Source organism: Gossypium hirsutum, chromosome D04 (assembly GCF_007990345.1).
Source record: "Gossypium hirsutum isolate 1008001.06 chromosome D04, Gossypium_hirsutum_v2.1, whole genome shotgun sequence".
Taxonomy (NCBI): Eukaryota; Viridiplantae; Streptophyta; class Magnoliopsida; order Malvales; family Malvaceae; genus Gossypium; species Gossypium hirsutum.
In genome coordinates, this window is record NC_053440.1 from 23158579 (window position 1) to 23176052 (window position 17474).

The window sequence follows — 17474 nt, forward strand, 5'->3', positions numbered from 1 at the left end:
AATAAGAATATTATCATGAATCATCCACCTTGGAACAAAAGTGCTTTAATTTTGACTGATACACTACGAAAGTAAAACTTTCAATCGGTTGGCCAAAACCTTAGAAACCATTTTATAGATAACCTAACACAAATTGATCGGCCAGAAGTGGGTCATATCCTTAGGCTCATTGATTTTTGGAATAAGGACCACAACCATCTCATTAATGTCCATAGGATCACAATCCCCTTTTAAGATTTCATGGCAATACTGGATCACTTTTTTGCTCAAGACATCCCAATTTTCATTATAAAAGAGGCTCGATAACCTATCAATACCTGGAGCTTTACGAGGGTCCATTTGATTGAAAGCCTCAAAGATTTCTCTATCTGTAACCGGCCCATCAAGTAAGAGATTCATCTCAGGAGAAATGCATCTCGAAATCTGATCAAGAATCCCCTCAAAGTTACCACATGTCTCATATATGAATAGCGAAAGAAAATAATCCTTTGCCAACCCACACACATCGCTCGGACCTTTAACCCATACACCATCAGGATTAAATAAGCCCTCAATTCTATTCCTTTTATTCCGTCTAGTAGCCTGAACATGAAAGAACCAAGTGTTCATATCCCCATCTTTTAGCCACTGAATCCTGGATCTTTGCCTCAAATACTTTTCTTCTTCCAAGTATAAGTGCCCTAACTTAGTCCGAGCAACTTTTAACTCATTAGTATTATACTCCAATATAGGCCCATCGATAAGTCTGTCAATTCGATCAACCAATCGGCGCATACGACTTTTCAACCTCTTAAACTGACGATGTTGCCAATCCCCAAGATGGGCACCCACACCTTTAATTTTAGACAAAAGATTCTCATCCCTTTGATTCCATTCGCTTTTAATAATATCTTTAGCCTTCTTGTCCTTGCCTCAGCAAGCTTTATATTTGAAAAATAATCTTGGGTCCCTTAAAATATCCCTCGATGGTCGATCGAAGGTATCAAAGAAGATAACATCGTGATCCGAACTAGCTTGACGAACAATCTCTATAAACACAAAGGGCACTTGATACGAGATCAAAGGCCCGACAAATGCGTTCCAAACTAAATGGGACCATCCAGGAGTTTGTTAGTAAGGCCTTAGATGCGTACACAAAAGAAAGGGAAAATCAAGATTTCAAATATTGGGAATCTTGGTCCAAGACACCAAATCTTGCAGCCAAAGCGCATTGGATCTCCATTACGAGCATCAACGATTCAATTTCGGTAGGAGATGGATCACAAGCCCAAATTCTTGAGGGCAAGGCCCAATAAGAAGATTCCAAGCCCAATCAAGAAATCCACCCATACTTAGTTGAAAATCAGGCCAAATTGTTAAAGTGGCCCAAGTTGTAAAGTTTTATTTTTGTTTATTTATTTATTTTACTTAGTTTAAATGTTTATCCAAGAGTCCCAAATAAAAGACCCTTGGCCGAATTTCCATATTAAAATAATTAGGAGTTTTTTTTTAGTTTTAGTTTTAGTGTTCTAATTAAATTAGGAAAACATTTGAAAGGCCTATTTATATGGCTTGGCCAACCACCCTACATTACATTACAATTACATTGAAAATTTCAGATTTGATTTGAGTGAAAATTCTCTTTGAGTTCTTCAAGGATTTTCTCTTGAGTTTTCTTTAGAAGTTGTTTTAACAATCTTTTTGATTGTGGGAGCCATCTTCAACCTTCTTCTTGCCATTGATATTCTTTGGAGGGGAGATTAGAGCCGTTTGAAGGGAGTTGTGAGATCTTTCGGGATTTCAAGGCTTCTTAGGACTTATCTTTTAATTTCTTACTGTCAATTCTTTCTTTATTTCTACTTGTGCTGAATCATTATCTAATCTATTTTCTGTTCTTATTGTGTTTTCAGCCTTTTTCTATCTTAAGGAATCAGCCCAAAAATCCCCAATTTCTAGGGTTTTTCCATACTCTTTTTGGGTGAAATTAGATTGTCGAAATTTGGGGAAAACTATCTTGGTGTTCAATTGGGCAGAATCACAATCTCCTTGAGGGTTTCAAGAACCCTAACACTTATTTCTATTCTCAATTTGATTCTTTGCTGATTTGGGGATTTTATTTCAGATCTGAAAATTCAAAATCTAATCTTTTAATTTTCTGTTTCGTTTCAGATCTAATTGTTTAGGGTTTTCGTAGGAGTTTCTCGTGACTTGGCAACTCGATCTTGGTCCGCGCGCAACCCCGTATCATTTGGTATCAGATTTTGGGCGTTTTGGGTGTTCTTGGTTGATTTCTAAACTAATCTCTATTTTTTTTAAAGCATAAACAGCAGTTTTACCCAGAAAAATTGTTCAAAAAAAATCATTTGAGTGGGTAAACGTTGTCCGATTGATCTGAAATTTTACATACATGTTTTTGGCACTGTGATTGAATATAAAAAAATTATTCCCGCAAAAAAATCAGTCAAAAAAGTCAAAAAAATCAAAAAAGACGAAATTCAATAAAAATTTAAAAAAAAGATTCAGCGGGTTGAATTTGGTGCCCAAAATTTCCAGATAAAAAATTCAATATATAAGGACACTCCAGATTTAATTTCTTGATTTTTGGAGATCGGGAACACCTCGAACGAAGTTGTCAAGTTACTCCGCAGTTTTTCGGGTTTTCTGTTTTCAGCAATTTTTATTGATTCTTAGCTGTAGGTTTTCATTTGTTTACCTTTATTCTTCCTTTACGTTATCTAACACCTTCTTGTTTCTTGTGTTAGTAGGATTTAAACGTGTGCACAACTTCTTCCTCGGTGCAACACGAATCAATTGGTGTCTCGTCAGTTTTTGGCATCCTAGTGCAAATTAGGATTCTTTGGTAGTTTGGTTCACACTCTCTAATTGGTTGATATAAACTCTGATAAAGAACTCACAAGATTGAATTCGACCTCATTGAGAATTTGATTTTTCTTTTTGAGTGATTAATGGTGAGGTTTGCTAACTTTTATTTTTGAGTGTTGAGTGTTTATTTTTTACAGGTTTTGAAGATGTCTAAAGGTGATAATAATGATACACTTATGGAAGTCCAACAACAGTTAGAAGGACACACTGTTGCAATCACACAAATAAATGCTACCCTTCAAGCATTGAATACTACTTTGAATGAGGTACGAATGAATCAAGAACTTCAATATCAAGATCCAATCAGGGAAGATAGGAATAACCAGCCCCATAGGCGCGGCCCTCGACGTGTCCCTAGAATGGATGACGATTCTCATGATCGTGGACAACCTTCTTTGGCAAAACCGAAATTCACAATTCCCCAATTTCGTGGTAAGAATGATCCTGACACTTATTGTGAATGGGAATCTAAGATTGAACTCATGTTTCGGTATTATAAATGTCCGGATGATGAAAAGGTAGCATTAGCAACATTGGAATTTTCTGATTATGCATTAAGTTGGTGGACTCAACTTGGGGTAAACCGCCATCGGAATTATGAAGGTGAGATTTCGACATGGGATGAGTTGAAACAGATTATGCGTAAAAGGTTTATTCCACCTCACTACTATAGAGAAATTAAAACAAAGTTGAGAAGACTTATCCAAGGTAGTAGGACGGTGGATGAATATTTTAAAGAGATGGAGATGCTCATTCAGAGAGCTAATGTGGAGGAAGATGAAGAAACAACTATGGTTCGATTCATTGATGGTTTGAACAGGCCGATAGCTAATACATTGAGGCTACAAACTTACATTGATTTGGAAGAAGCAGTTCACAAAGCCATTGAGATCGAGCAACAATTAAAGGAACAAAGGTTTGGGTCCTTCTCTACTTCACAATATTATCGAGGTAACAATTCCAATTCTGATTTTAAGAGTTCAAAACCACCTTTTGTTACTAACAAGTCTTCTTTGAGTAATGGAAGTAAACAATCAGATTGGAAAAAAGGGGCTCCTGCTAAAACGCAAACACCTTCTAAGCAACCCAATTTAGGTGATTCGAGTGCGAAGAGGACTCGTGAGATTGAATGCTTTAAGTGCAAAGGGCGTGGTCATTATAGTAGAGAATGCCCTAACACGAGATTACTTCTTCTAAAAGATAACGGTGAGTACACTTCCGACTCTGATAATACAGATCCAGATATGCCAGACCTTGTGGATGACAGTGTTAATGGCGACGAGTTGGTCGAACCACCAAAGGAAGGGGACTTTGCTAATTTTCAATGCCTCGTAGTTCGTCGAACCCTTAACATTCAGATGAAAGATGATGATAGCCAAAGGGCCAATATTTTCCATTCTCGGTGTTTTATTAAAGGTAACTTATGTTCACTCATTATTGATAGTGGTAGTTGCTCGAATGTAGTGAGTAGTTATTTGGTGGATTCTTTAAAGTTGCCTTGTACCAAACACCCTAAGCCATATCACCTTCAGTGGCTTAATGAATGTTCCGAAGTTAAAGTTACGAAACAGTCCTTGGTCACTTTTAAACTCGGCAATTATGAGGATGACGTATGGTGTGATGTAGTCCCCATGCATGCGGCACACTTGCTCCTTGGACGACCTTGGCAATTTGATCACGATGTTACACACCAAGGTAAACTTAATCGATACTCCCTTGTATTTAAAGGCAAGAAATTCACTTTTGCTCCTTTAAATCCTACTGATGTATATAAAGATCAATTGAGGATGATAAAATTTTGTGAGGGGGTAAGGGAGAAAGAGCAAGTACAAAAGACAGAAAGAAAAGAGGCTAATAGTAGTGGAAAAAGTCAAAATTTAAAAAGCCCAAAGGTGAGTGAATCCTCTAGTGGTAAAATGAGTGGAAAAAATCTTTTGGCAACAAAAAAAGATGTGAAGAGAGCCCTACTTAATAAACAGCCTTGTATCCTTGTGAGGTTTAGGCAAAATTATTTATCTTTATCTAACATTAACGAAAATTTGCCTAGTGTGTTTCAATCTCTTTTGCAGGATTATGAGGATGTTTTTAGTGAGGCCCTAAAGGTTACCACCTTTACGAGGGATAGAACATCAAATTGACTTAGTACCCGGAGCTTTAATCCCAAATCGACCAGCCTATAGATGCAATCCCGAGGAGACAAAGGAATTGCAAAGGCAAGTGGAGGAATTACTAGACAAAGGGTACATTCGTGAGAGCCTAAGTCCTTGTGCTGTTCCTGTCTTATTGGTGCCAAAGAAAGATGGTACGTTTCGTATGTGTGTTGATTGTCGCCCAATCAACAAGATAACGGTAAAGTATCGACACCCAATCCCTAGACTTGATGATATGCTTGATGAATTACATGGTTCAATAATATTTACAAAAATTGATTTAAAAAGTGGTTATCATCAAATTCGAATGAGGGAAGGGGATGAATGGAAAACAGCCTTTAAAACAAATTTGGATTGTATGAATGGTTAGTTATGCCTTTCGGCCTTACTAATGCACCTAGTACATTTATGAGATTAATGAATCATGTTTTGAGGCTACATTTGGGTAAATTTGTAGTAGTTTACTTTGATGATATTTTAATTTACTCAAAGTCATTAGATGATCATGTTTTCCATGTTCGAACCGTTTTGGATATTCTACGAACTGAAAGATTATTTGCCAACCTTGATAAATGCACATTCTGTTGTGATAAACTAATATTCTTAGGTTTCATAGTTAGTGCTCAAGGTATTCATGTCGACGAGGACAAAGTTAAGGCAATTAAGGAGTGGCCGACTCCTAAATCGGTAACTGAGGTGAGATCTTTCCATGGTTTAGCCAGTTTTTATAGACGATTTGTGAAAGATTTCTCTACTATTGCTACCCCATTGACTGAAGTTATAAAGAAATCAGTGGGTTTCAAATGGGGTGAAACCCAAGAAAAAGCTTTTCAAACTCTAAAAGCTAAGTTATGTTCTGCTCCTTTGCTTAAATTACCTGATTTTGCTAAAACTTTTGAACTTGAGTGTGATGCTTCAGGAATTGGAATCGGCGCCGTTTTAATGCAAGATAAGCAACCTATTGCTTATTTTAGTGAGAAATTGAACGGTGCACAGTTAAATTACTCGACTTATGACAAAGAACTATTGGCATTAGTTCGTGCACTTCAAGTATGGCAACATTATTTGCTGCCTAATGAGTTTGTCATACATACAGATCATGAGTCTCTTAAATGGTTAAAGGGACAAGGTAAGTTGAGTAAAAGACATGCCCGATGGGTAGAATTCATTGAAACATTCCCTTATGTGATTCAATATAAAACAGGTAAAGATAATGTAGTCGCAGATGCTTTGTCTAGACGATATACTTTAATAACTACATTGAATGCTAAAGTCTTAGGGTTTGAACATATTAAAGAGTTATATGATGATGATACTGATTTCAGCCATATCTATAAGAATTGTGGACATACTGCTTTTGAAAATTTTATCTTGTAGATGGCTTTCTTTTTCGTTTAAACAGGTTATGCATACCAAAGTGTTCCATGAGAGAATTGTTGATTCATGAAGCCCATAGTGGGGGATTAATGGGACATTTTGGAGTGGCCAAAACACTAGACATATTGCAAGAACACTTCCATTGGCCACATATGAAGAAGGATGTGGAAAAGGTATGTTCCAAGTGCATTACATGCAAACAAGCAAAATCTAAGGTAATGCCTCATGGCCTTTACACTCCTTTACCGATTCCTACTTCACCTTGGGTAGATTTATCCATGGACTTTATTCTAGGTTTGCCTCGAAATAAGAAAGGAAGAGATAGTATATTTGTTGTTGTTGACAGGTTCTCAAAGATGGCACATTTTATTTCTTGTCACAAAACAGATGATGCTACACATATAGCAGACTTATTCTTTAAAGAGGTGGTAAGACTTCATGGCATCCCTAAAACAATTGTTTCTGACAGAGATGTCAAATTTCTTAGCCACTTTTGGAAAGTATTATGGGGTAAGCTTGGTACTAAATTACTTTATTCCACTACATGTCACCCCCAAACTGATGGCCAAACCGAAGTAGTTAATCGGATCTTAGGGACTTTATTACGATCTGTTGTGGGAAAGAACATTAGAAATTGGGAAGAATGCCTACCGTTTGTTGAATTTGCATATAATAGATCTATTCATTCTACAACTGGTTATTCTCCATTTGAACTTGTTTATGGTTTTAACCCACTAACAGTACTTGATCTTGCGCCATTACCACTTGAACACACTGTTAATTTAGATGGTGAACAGAAAGCTGAGTTGGTGAAATCCTTACATGAGCAGGCTAGGCAACGAATAGCCAAACATATGATGCCAACACCAACAAAGCAAACAAGGGGCGCAAACGGGTTGTCCTAGAACCCGGAGATTGGGTTTGGGTCCATATGAGGAAAGAACGATTTCCTGCAAGAAGAAAGACCAAGTTGGACCCAAGGGGCGATGGGCCTTTCCAAGTACTCGAGAGGATCAACGATAATGCCTATAAAATTGATCTACCTGGTGAGTACAATGTAAGTTCTACTTTTAATGTGGCTGACTTGTCCCCATTTGATTTTTCAGATTCGAGGTCGAATCTTTTGAGGAAGGGGGGAATGATACGAGATCAAAGGCCCGACAAATGCGTTCCAAACTAAATGGGACCATCCAGGAGTTTGTTAGTAAGGCCTTAGATGCGTACACAAAAGAAAGGGAAAATCAAGATTTCAAATATTGGGAATCTTGGTCCAAGACACCAAATCTTGCAGCCAAAGCGCATTGGATCTCCATTACGAGCATCAACGATTCAATTTCGATAGGAGATGGATCACAAGCCCAAATTCTTGAGGGCAAGGCCCAATAAGAAGATTCCAAGCCCAATCAAGAAATCCACCCATACTTAGTTGAAAATCAGGCCAAATTGTTAAAGTGGCCCAAGTTGTAAAGTTTTATTTTTATTTATTTATTTATTTTACTTAGTTTAAATGTTTATCCAAGAGTCCCAAATAAAAGACCCTTGGCCGAATTTCCATATTAAAATAATTAGGAGTTTTTTTTAGTTTTAGTTTTAGTGTTCTAATTAAATTAGGAAAACATTTGAAAGGCCTATTTATATGGCTTGGCCAACCACCCTACATTACATTACAATTACATTGAAAATTTCAGATTTGATTTGAGTGAAAATTCTCTTTGAGTTCTTCAAGGATTTTCTCTTGAGTTTTCTTTAGAAGTTGTTTTAACAATCTTTTTGATTGTGGGAGCCATCTTCAACCTTCTTCTTGCCATTGATATTCTTTGGAGGGGAGATTAGAGCCGTTTGAAGGGAGTTGTGAGATCTTTCGGGATTTCAAGGCTTCTTAGGACTTATCTTTTAATTTCTTACTGTCAATTCTTTCTTTATTTCTACTTGTGCTGAATCATTATCTAATCTATTTTCTGTTCTTATTGTGTTTTCAGCCTTTTTCTATCTTAAGGAATCAGCCCAAAAATCCCCAATTTCTAGGGTTTTTCCATACTCTTTTTGGGTGAAATTAGATTGTCGAAATTTGGGGAAAACTATCTTGGTGTTCAATTGGGCAGAATCACAATCTCCTTGAGGGTTTCAAGAACCCTAACACTTATTTCTATTCTCAATTTGATTCTTTGCTGATTTGGGGATTTTATTTCAGATCTGAAAATTCAAAAATCTAATCTTTTAATTTTCTGTTTCGTTTCAGATCTAATTGTTTAGGGTTTTCGTAGGAGTTTCTCGTGACTTGGCAACTCGATCTTGGTCCGCGCGCAACCCCGTATCAGCACTTTACGCATCCAACGAGTGGAGACTAAAAATCTGTCGATCCTTTCCTTAACCAACTTCCTTCCCTTCTAATTATCCGTCCACGTAAACCATCCTCTATCTAGTTTAATATCCACCAACGACAACTCTTCCATAGTGTTTCAAAACGAATCAATGGCTATCTTAGCTTTCCGTCTCCCCCCACACTTTTCAACACATTAAAAATTTTATTGAAATCACCCCCAACGATCCAATCCTCATTTACTAGATTACTAATATTCTGAATTAATTCTCACGATTTGTGCCTTTGATTCAACTCTAGATAACTATAGAAACCAGTAAACATAACTTGATCTTGCCCATCACCTCAAATAATCGAATCAATATGGTTCATAAACTGATTTTGGATAACCATATCCACCCCTCATTCCATAAAAGAGCCAAACCACCATTTCGACAACCAGAATCCACAACAAAGCATCCATCCATGTTACAACTAACTTCATACGAACTTACAAGGGTTTGATATGTGGTTGCAGGAATCGCGAGATAAAGAGCTCGAGGGGGGACCAAGCTAGACCGTGTTAGATCCGAAAACGTCGTTAGTAAGTTTTCATGCATATAGGAAGGGGGTACCAAGCTAGACCGTGTTAGATCCAAAAATATCGTTAGTAAGTTGTCATGCATATAAGAAGGGGGAACCTTTAGAGGCTCCACCTCGGGGTTGACTATTGTAATTAAATAGTTCCTTAGAGTTCGGGATTTTTGAGATAGTAAACTCTTATTTTAATTTAAGGTTTTTGTTGTAAGAACCAATATTAAAAAGTAATACAGTCCAATTTTAAAATCGTTAAGTTTTAAATTAGTGGTTAGGACCAATCCGATTCAGTTGAGACACTCCATACCTAGATTCGACATTTGGGTCGGGTAACAGTGTTACAAGGTATAAGCGTGCATTATGTATCAATTATATAAATTGTTGTTGTTGGCGTGAAATAGGTACCAAAAGGAAGATTTTTGCAAACTTAACAGGAAGTATCAATACCTTTGATAGGAGTATCAATACTTTAACAAATTTTCTTGATTTTCAAAACAATAGAATCTCAAAATGGTATCAATACAAAGGTAAGGTACCGATACCATGAAGAAGGTATCGATAATTTACTACTGGTATTGATACTTTGATTTTAATGTTAACTTTTCTGAAACATCGAAGCTGAATTTTGTATCGGTACTAGGTGAGGGTATCGATACCTGATCTGAAAATTTTAAAAATTTTATAATTTGGTCACATTTCATGCTCGAGTCTACAAAAGAGCTTTTGTAAGCTCGATTAAGGCTTGAATTTATCTGTGTATTATTATATGTAGGTGTTTAGGATATAATTGAATATTTGAATGATTTATTAAAAATGCATTTGAGCTGAAATTTTAAAAATGTTACAAAAAGATTTCTATTTGATCTCAGGTTGAATTAAAACATTTGTATGTTCGTATTAAAACCCAGGAAAGCATGTTGTTTATGTTTTGTGTTTTATTGCTATTAATTGTATGAATGATGATGTGAAATAATGATATTATTGTGAATTTTGTTAATAGTTGCTTCGCCAACATATGTGACATCCCATACTTCAGACCTGACATTTGGGTTGGACGAAGAGTGTTTACATACATGTCAAATTTACTAAGAACAAAAAGGTACAAACATTGCGAAGTCGAGAAATCTTGACATCATCCTGAAATAGATGCATGAAATTTAGCTATGAACTTAATATGTGCAAAGAAACAAATCCAACAATGAGTGAACAACTAAGAAGTATTACCCTTAAAACGAGATGGTATAAGATTAAGGATAATATTTGAATTATGCCTAAAAGAAATAACAAGTTCGAACCGGTTAATCATTTCGTAGAAAGATATCTAATAAAAGTTCCTTATCCCCAAGCTGAAGGTGGCACTTGGAATAGTTGCTTTCCCCATGTCGTCTCTGCTTCAATGTCCTTCAAAGCTTCTCTTCCCTTTCCACCATCCTTACTCCAATTCCACTCCCGGCCTCCTCCATCTTCGTCGCCAAACAGTCCCAATCTTCTGTGCCAAGAGAACCGGCAAGCAGAGATACCCTTCTGAGAAGAAGAAACTGAAACTGAAGCAGAAGGAAGCCCTATCCTCCGTCACCGACAAGTTCCAAGGAATCTGGAGGCTCTCCAAGCTTGCCGTTTCGGTCAAAAACGACCCCGGAAAAGACTTTCTCCATATCCATGTTGGCTTGCTCCAAGAAATCGCTATAGTCCTCGAGTTTCCAGTATTTTCTCTTCTCTTTAACCTTTTTTTATAGAAATATCTCCTCTCTTTTATTTTCTGAATTTGGTTTATTTCAGGTTGCTTCCTTGTTGCCAGAAGAAGCTTTCTCAGTGGTTCGGAAATCTTTTGATGCAAGAAAGGTGAACAATTTATTTATTACTTTTTAAAATTAATATTCTGAAAGAAAAAGCACCTTTAAATAATAAATACAAATGTGGAAAATAATATTTTTGAGGCAAATAGAAATAAATATGTGAACTTTTTCTTTTGCGTTAGAAATGAATTATTTTAGTTTGTATAGAGTAATTGGTACAGGTTAACTTGTATAGATTAATTGATTCCTCTGACTGAAAAATTTTGAAAATTTATGCATGTTGGAACCTATGTTCATCTCTCTCGAATGTTGCATTTTACCCTTTATCATTGATTACAATTTAGCTTTAGCTGGTTATTATTGGAAGTGGAAGAACATTAACAACAAGAAACGTTGTGTATCCATTTGATTGTCTTGATTTGTTGATGGTTTTCAGATACTGAAGGAGGCCAAGTTTGTTTATACAGTGGATATGGATGTCAGTAAGCTGCTGAGCCTAGAACCTCGTACATGGGACTTCATTTCCCGGTTGGAGCCAAAAGTTGGGCTTATAGAACATATGCCTTGTGAAAGAATTAGTCGTGATTTGACCAGTATAATACGTGATTTTAAAGATAGCAATGGTGCATTGTCAAGAGAACAAGGGCATAACATTGACTCCGGTGAATCACACAAGTGTTCCATGGTGAGAAAACCCAGAATTGCTATTGTGGGTAGTGGTCCATCTGGCTTGTTTGCTTGTTTGGTTCTTGCAGAATTTGGTGCAGATGTTACTTTGATTGAAAGAGGTCAAGCAGTTGAGAGGAGGGGGCGTGACATTGGCGCCTTAGTGGTTCGCCGAATTTTAGAATCAGAAAGCAATTTTTGTTTTGGGGAGGTTATATCTCGTTTCACTTGGTATTTCTGCTATTATTTTTTGCATTGTAACTGCTGATATCATTCTCTCATTCTGCACATTCTGCTGCTTAGATTATGGCTGGCTCTTAATTTAGGCTCTTTGATCCAAGAGATGGTTATTTATAATTGAATGTTATGCGACTGTATGAGCATTCTTATTAATATAAATATAGCTAACTATCTTAGTTAGATCTAAATTGGTGAATCTGCTCAGGAAATATATATATTCTTTTTTTTTATTCAGTTTGAGAAATTTCTTGGGCAAGGGAGTAGGAGATATATTATTTGCATTTAAGGCTTTAGGGTTCTAGTGCCTGTTCAGCTAGGCAACAGAGTGAAGTAACTATGTCAAGGTGTGATATAGATCTCGTTCACAATATGAAGTTGTTATCTTAGTACAAACAATATTTTAAAGCTCAAGCTTTTAATTTGTCACTCTTTATTCTAGTTGCCCTGTGTTTGATTTTCATCTTCTATAATACATAGTTACACATTGGAAAGAAAAGTTGATCCTAGGTGCTTAGTGAATAAATCTGATATTTTACTTTGATAGCTATTGTAGGCTTTACTACTTGGACTGAGGTCATAAAACCATGTTTACATGCTTTTTGTCAACTAGAGGATTTGTTCTCATTTCTGATCCAGGGCCCTGCTCATAAATGCATTTTGGTCATTGTTATGCGTTTTAGGTTATCTAGATATATAGCATATGACTCTAAAATTACATGTTCATAAAGAATTTAAGAAGCAATTGGCAAAGAATGGCTTGGTTGGTTGGGCATCCTAGTCTTTTACTGTTGCCTGTGAAACTTGCATGGATTATAGAAGAGCACATATCTTGAGCTACCTCCCTTTTTCAGAAAGTGCATGTACATGTTAGAGCTTTGAGCTGAGAAATGATCATACTGAGTTTTATATCTGTTTTGTTTATACCAACTTCAGTTTGTTCTCTGCTGGCTTTGAGATTTTATGTTTTTCTTCATGTTTCACTTTCAAGTCATGTTAAGGACTTATGAATGGCAGGGTGGTGCAGGTACATGGAGTGACGGAAAACTGGTAACCAGAATTGGACGAAACGGTGACTGTGTTTTGACGGTTAGAGCTATTCCTATAGATATCTCGTTTTAATTGCCCCCTTCCTCATCTTTTATTTTTCTTTTAAAAAGTTGTCTCCAATTTGTATTCTTAAATGTCTCTGTTTTTATTTTTAGTACAGTTTTTTTCTCCTACTCCTGGATGATATTCAATTTTCATTTGCATGCTGTCCGTATTTGCTAATATGATTTTTTTCTCCTTCACATTGCATCGTGCATTAGTCACAGAATAGATTGACTGACAAATAGTTTTATCTCAGATCATGAACACTTTGGTTCACTTTGGTGCTCCAAAAGTATATTGGTTGATGGAAAGCCTCATTTGGGAACAGATAGGCTAGTTCCTTTACTCCGTAACTTCCGCCAACATCTTCAATCATTGGGTGTGAGTCTCGTTGTTGCTTCTCTTCTTTTGAAATTATAGTATATATCGGATAAATTCCGCTTTCTTAATGTAGATTTGATTCTAATTTTGCTCTTTTTCTTATGCCTTAGGTGGATATCAGGTTTGGAATGAGGGTAGATGATCTGCTCATACAGAATGGACATGTAGTGGGTGTGGAAGTCTCTGATTCAACAAATAAATTGAAGTCAGATTGCAAGAAGTTGGGATTTGATGCGGTTATTCTTGCTGTTGGACATTCTGCACGTGACATATATCAAATGCTTCTTTCTCATAACGTGGATTTGATTCCAAAAGATTTTGCTGTGAGTACTTCATTAATTTTTCAACTTTGCTTGTTAGTATATCATTGCCTGAACATTCATTTCCCTGTGTTTCCACTTGTAACGTACTTATGCTCCTGAGCTTCAACAAACATTGCTTACAGTTAATGTGATCCTAAAGCATCACATCTACTGCTGTGAGCGTCATTTGATAATTGAAATCTGTTGAACTTGCAGTGGCTAAAAAGATGTGTTTGTTATATCAAGATATGGGAAGTTTGAATTCAAAGGGTAGCTTGTTTTGTCTTAAAGTAGGGTGTTTTGATGGACCATTCTTTCCCACTACCATTTCTCTTCTTTTACTTATCAAGTTATACTATAGAACTATTTTTTTTCTTTTACTTCTCCAAATTATTTCCTAATTAAGTGCAGCATGTTCAAGCAAATTAAAAAAAAAAAAAATCTAAATATATTCTCACGTAGGTAAACACAGACATTGAGATGCCTGAAGCATGTCTGAAACACGGTTCTTTTTAAGAGTTTTGGAAGAGTTTGCTGTTTATTTCTCTCTTCCAACCTCAATTGCTTAAAGATATTCTCAGGTATGTAAACACAGACATAAAGAAACATAACACATGTCTAAAACAGTCTTTAACAGTTTTGGAGAATTGTTGGCTGTTTATTCTCTCTTTCCAACCCTCAGTTGCTTTTCTTTTTCTTTTCTTCCAAGTTCTGATTGTGAGTAAGCAATTGGCACCAATGTCTAGTGGAAATTGCATAATTTTGTTGTCATTCACAGTGATATTGAGAGCGAGATTCTATTTGTATAATTCTGGGGTCTGCTTTTGTGCTCTTAGCATTACCATTCAGAAATGAGTAAACTTGGTAAAATGCCTGAGTTTGAGTTCTTGTTATTGATTGTCTGGGTAACTTTCTTGGAACAGGTTGGTTTGCGGGTAGAGCATCCTCAGGAACTAATCAACAACATACAGGTTTTTTACATATTTCTTTCTAATTGTTTCTGCAAATTATTTAATAAAAGTTGAGGTTTCTGAATTGTCTATGCTTATAGCTTACTATCTCTTGTCAGTTGCATTCTAATTATATTCCAACAGAAAATTTACATGGCTATTTATACTAAATACATTAAATTAATAATCCGAATTTTAAGCTAATCTAATCCCTACAAATCAGTAATGAGATTAGCTGAGATAAGCTGTCAACACTCCCCTTAAATTGGTGCATAGATGTCACACATGTCCAATTTGCAAACCAAATTATGATAGCTTTTGTTGTTAAGTCTTTTAGTGAACACATCAGCTAATTGCTTGTCAGAGGCTACATTACTTAAGCCCAAGATGCCGACAGTCAACTTTTTTGTGATGAAGTGCTGATCAATTTCTATGTGCTTTGAATGATCATGTTGTACTGGGTTTGGGCTATACCGATGGCAGCCTTGTCGCAAAATAAGGATAATTTTCTTTTATTCGACAACTTTTAATTCCTCCATAACTTTTAATAACCACAATAGCTCACAACCACCTTGAGCCATGGTTCTATATTCTGCCTCAACACTTGACCGAGCAACCACACTTTGCTTTTTGCTTCTCCAAGTGACTAACTTTCCTCCCACAAGTGTGCAATATCCAGATGTAGACCTCCTATCATCCAGAGATCCAACCCAATCTGCATCTGTAAAAGCTTTTATCTGGAGATGATCATGTTTAGAAATAGGAGACCTTTTCCTAGGGCAGACTTTAGGTAGCGTAGAATGCGAAATACAGCCTGCATATGAGACTGTCAAGGATCATGCATAATTTGATTTACCAAACTGACTGCATATGCTACGTCAGGTCTGGTGTGTGAGAGATAAATTAGTCTACCAACCGGTCTTTGATATCTTTCTTTATTCACTGACTCTCCCATTCCAACTTGCAACTTATGCTTGCTTTCTATAATTGATTCTGCGGGTTTGCATCCCATCATGCATGTCTCAATCAAGAGGTCTAGGATGTATTTATTTGATCTGGCAACTTCAATTTCTAGGAAATATTGTAACTTCCCTAGATCATTTATTTCAATTCTCAAGCCAAACATTGTTTCAGTCTAGCCATTTCTTCCTTATTGTCTCCTGTCATCACTACGTCATCAGTATATACAATAAGAAGAGTGATTTTACCCTTGTGATGTTTCATGAAAATGGTATGATCAGCATTGTTTCAGTCGAGCCATTTCTTCCTTATCGTCTCTTATCATCACTACGTCATCAATATATACAATAAGAAGAGTGATTTTACCCTTGTGATGTTTCATGAAAATGGTATGATCAGCATTGTTTTGTTGATAATCAAAAGTGATCATAACTTTGCGGAATCTGTCAAACCATGCTCTGGGAGATAGTTTCAATCCATACAAGGCTTTCTTCAATATGCATACTTTCCTTGTGGTTTTGCATCATCAAATCCAGGAGGAATCTCCATATATACTTCCTCTTCTAAGTCTCCACGTAGGAATGCATTCTCACATCAAATTATTGTAGGCTCTAGTCAAGGTTGGTTGCACAAGATAATAAAATTCTGATGGTATTCATTTGGCAATAGGGCAAACGTCTCTTGATAGTCTACTCCATAAGTTTGAGTTAAATCTTTAGCAATCAATCTGGCTTTGTACCTTTCAATCGAATCATCAGACTTGTGTAATAGTAAACACCCATTTGCATCCTACCAAATTCTTGTCTACTAGAAGACTTACTAGCTCCCAAATCTCATTCTTGCTAGTGCCTTCATTTCTTCAACCATGGCTTCTTTCCACTTGGGATCTTCAATGTTTCACGCCAATCCTGTGGAATAGACACAGAAGACAAGGTAAAGGCTTTATAGGTAGGGGACAATGAGTCATAAGAGATAGACTTCCACATAGGGTGTCTAGACAGGATCTAACACATTTTTTTTGGGCAATAGGTTATCTAAATCATTAAGAGGTAACTCACTAGAAGAAGATTTGAGTAACTCACCAGAAGAGAAGATTCTTGGCTCATAGTAGGTGCATGATGACTTCTTCTATTTTAAGCCTTCTTGAATAGTTATTAAATCTGGTTTGGCCAAACGCCCAACAATCTCCTTTGAACAGTAGTCTCCCTTGAGCAGTAACTTCCCCTTGAACAATGGTGCTTCTGGAATAAGGTTTCAATAGTTATTGACCGGGTATCACTTCTTCTCCCATTGTTCTTCCCTTGAAGAGGTAATTGAGTCGTACCATAATAGGGCTCAGTTTCTCTGAATGTAACATCTATACTAACGAAAGTTCTTCGTGAAGGAGGATGATAACACTTATAACCTTTCTATGTTGGAGAGTACCCAATGAACACGCATTTAAGGGCTCGTGGATCTAATTTGTTTGCTTTCCGATCATGGCATAACAAACACATCCAAATATCCTAGGAGGAACAATATTTTTACCTTGTAAAGTTCCAAGGGACTTGAAATTAAGGGTTCTGAGTAGCATTCTATCAATAAGGTGGGTGGCTACAAGAATTGCATCCCAGAATGGTTTTGGAAGATTCATGGAAAACATAAGAGATTTGACGATTTCTAGCAAATGCCTGTTTTTCCTTTCAGCAACCCTATTATGTGAACTAGTATTGGAACAAGTTGATAAATTATCCCATAAGACTCCGAATAGGTATAAAAATTGTACTCTGTACCATTGTTAGTTCTAAAAAACTGTATCTTAGCGT

The 17474-nt window shown here is 36.4% G+C and overlaps 1 pseudogene; it reads left to right on the top strand.

The window, feature by feature from the left end:
- Positions 1-10569: 10569 nt before the first annotated feature.
- On the top strand, positions 10570-14784 carry LOC121216097 (uncharacterized protein Cbei_0202-like; annotated as a pseudogene).
- Positions 14785-17474: the final 2690 nt, after the last annotated feature.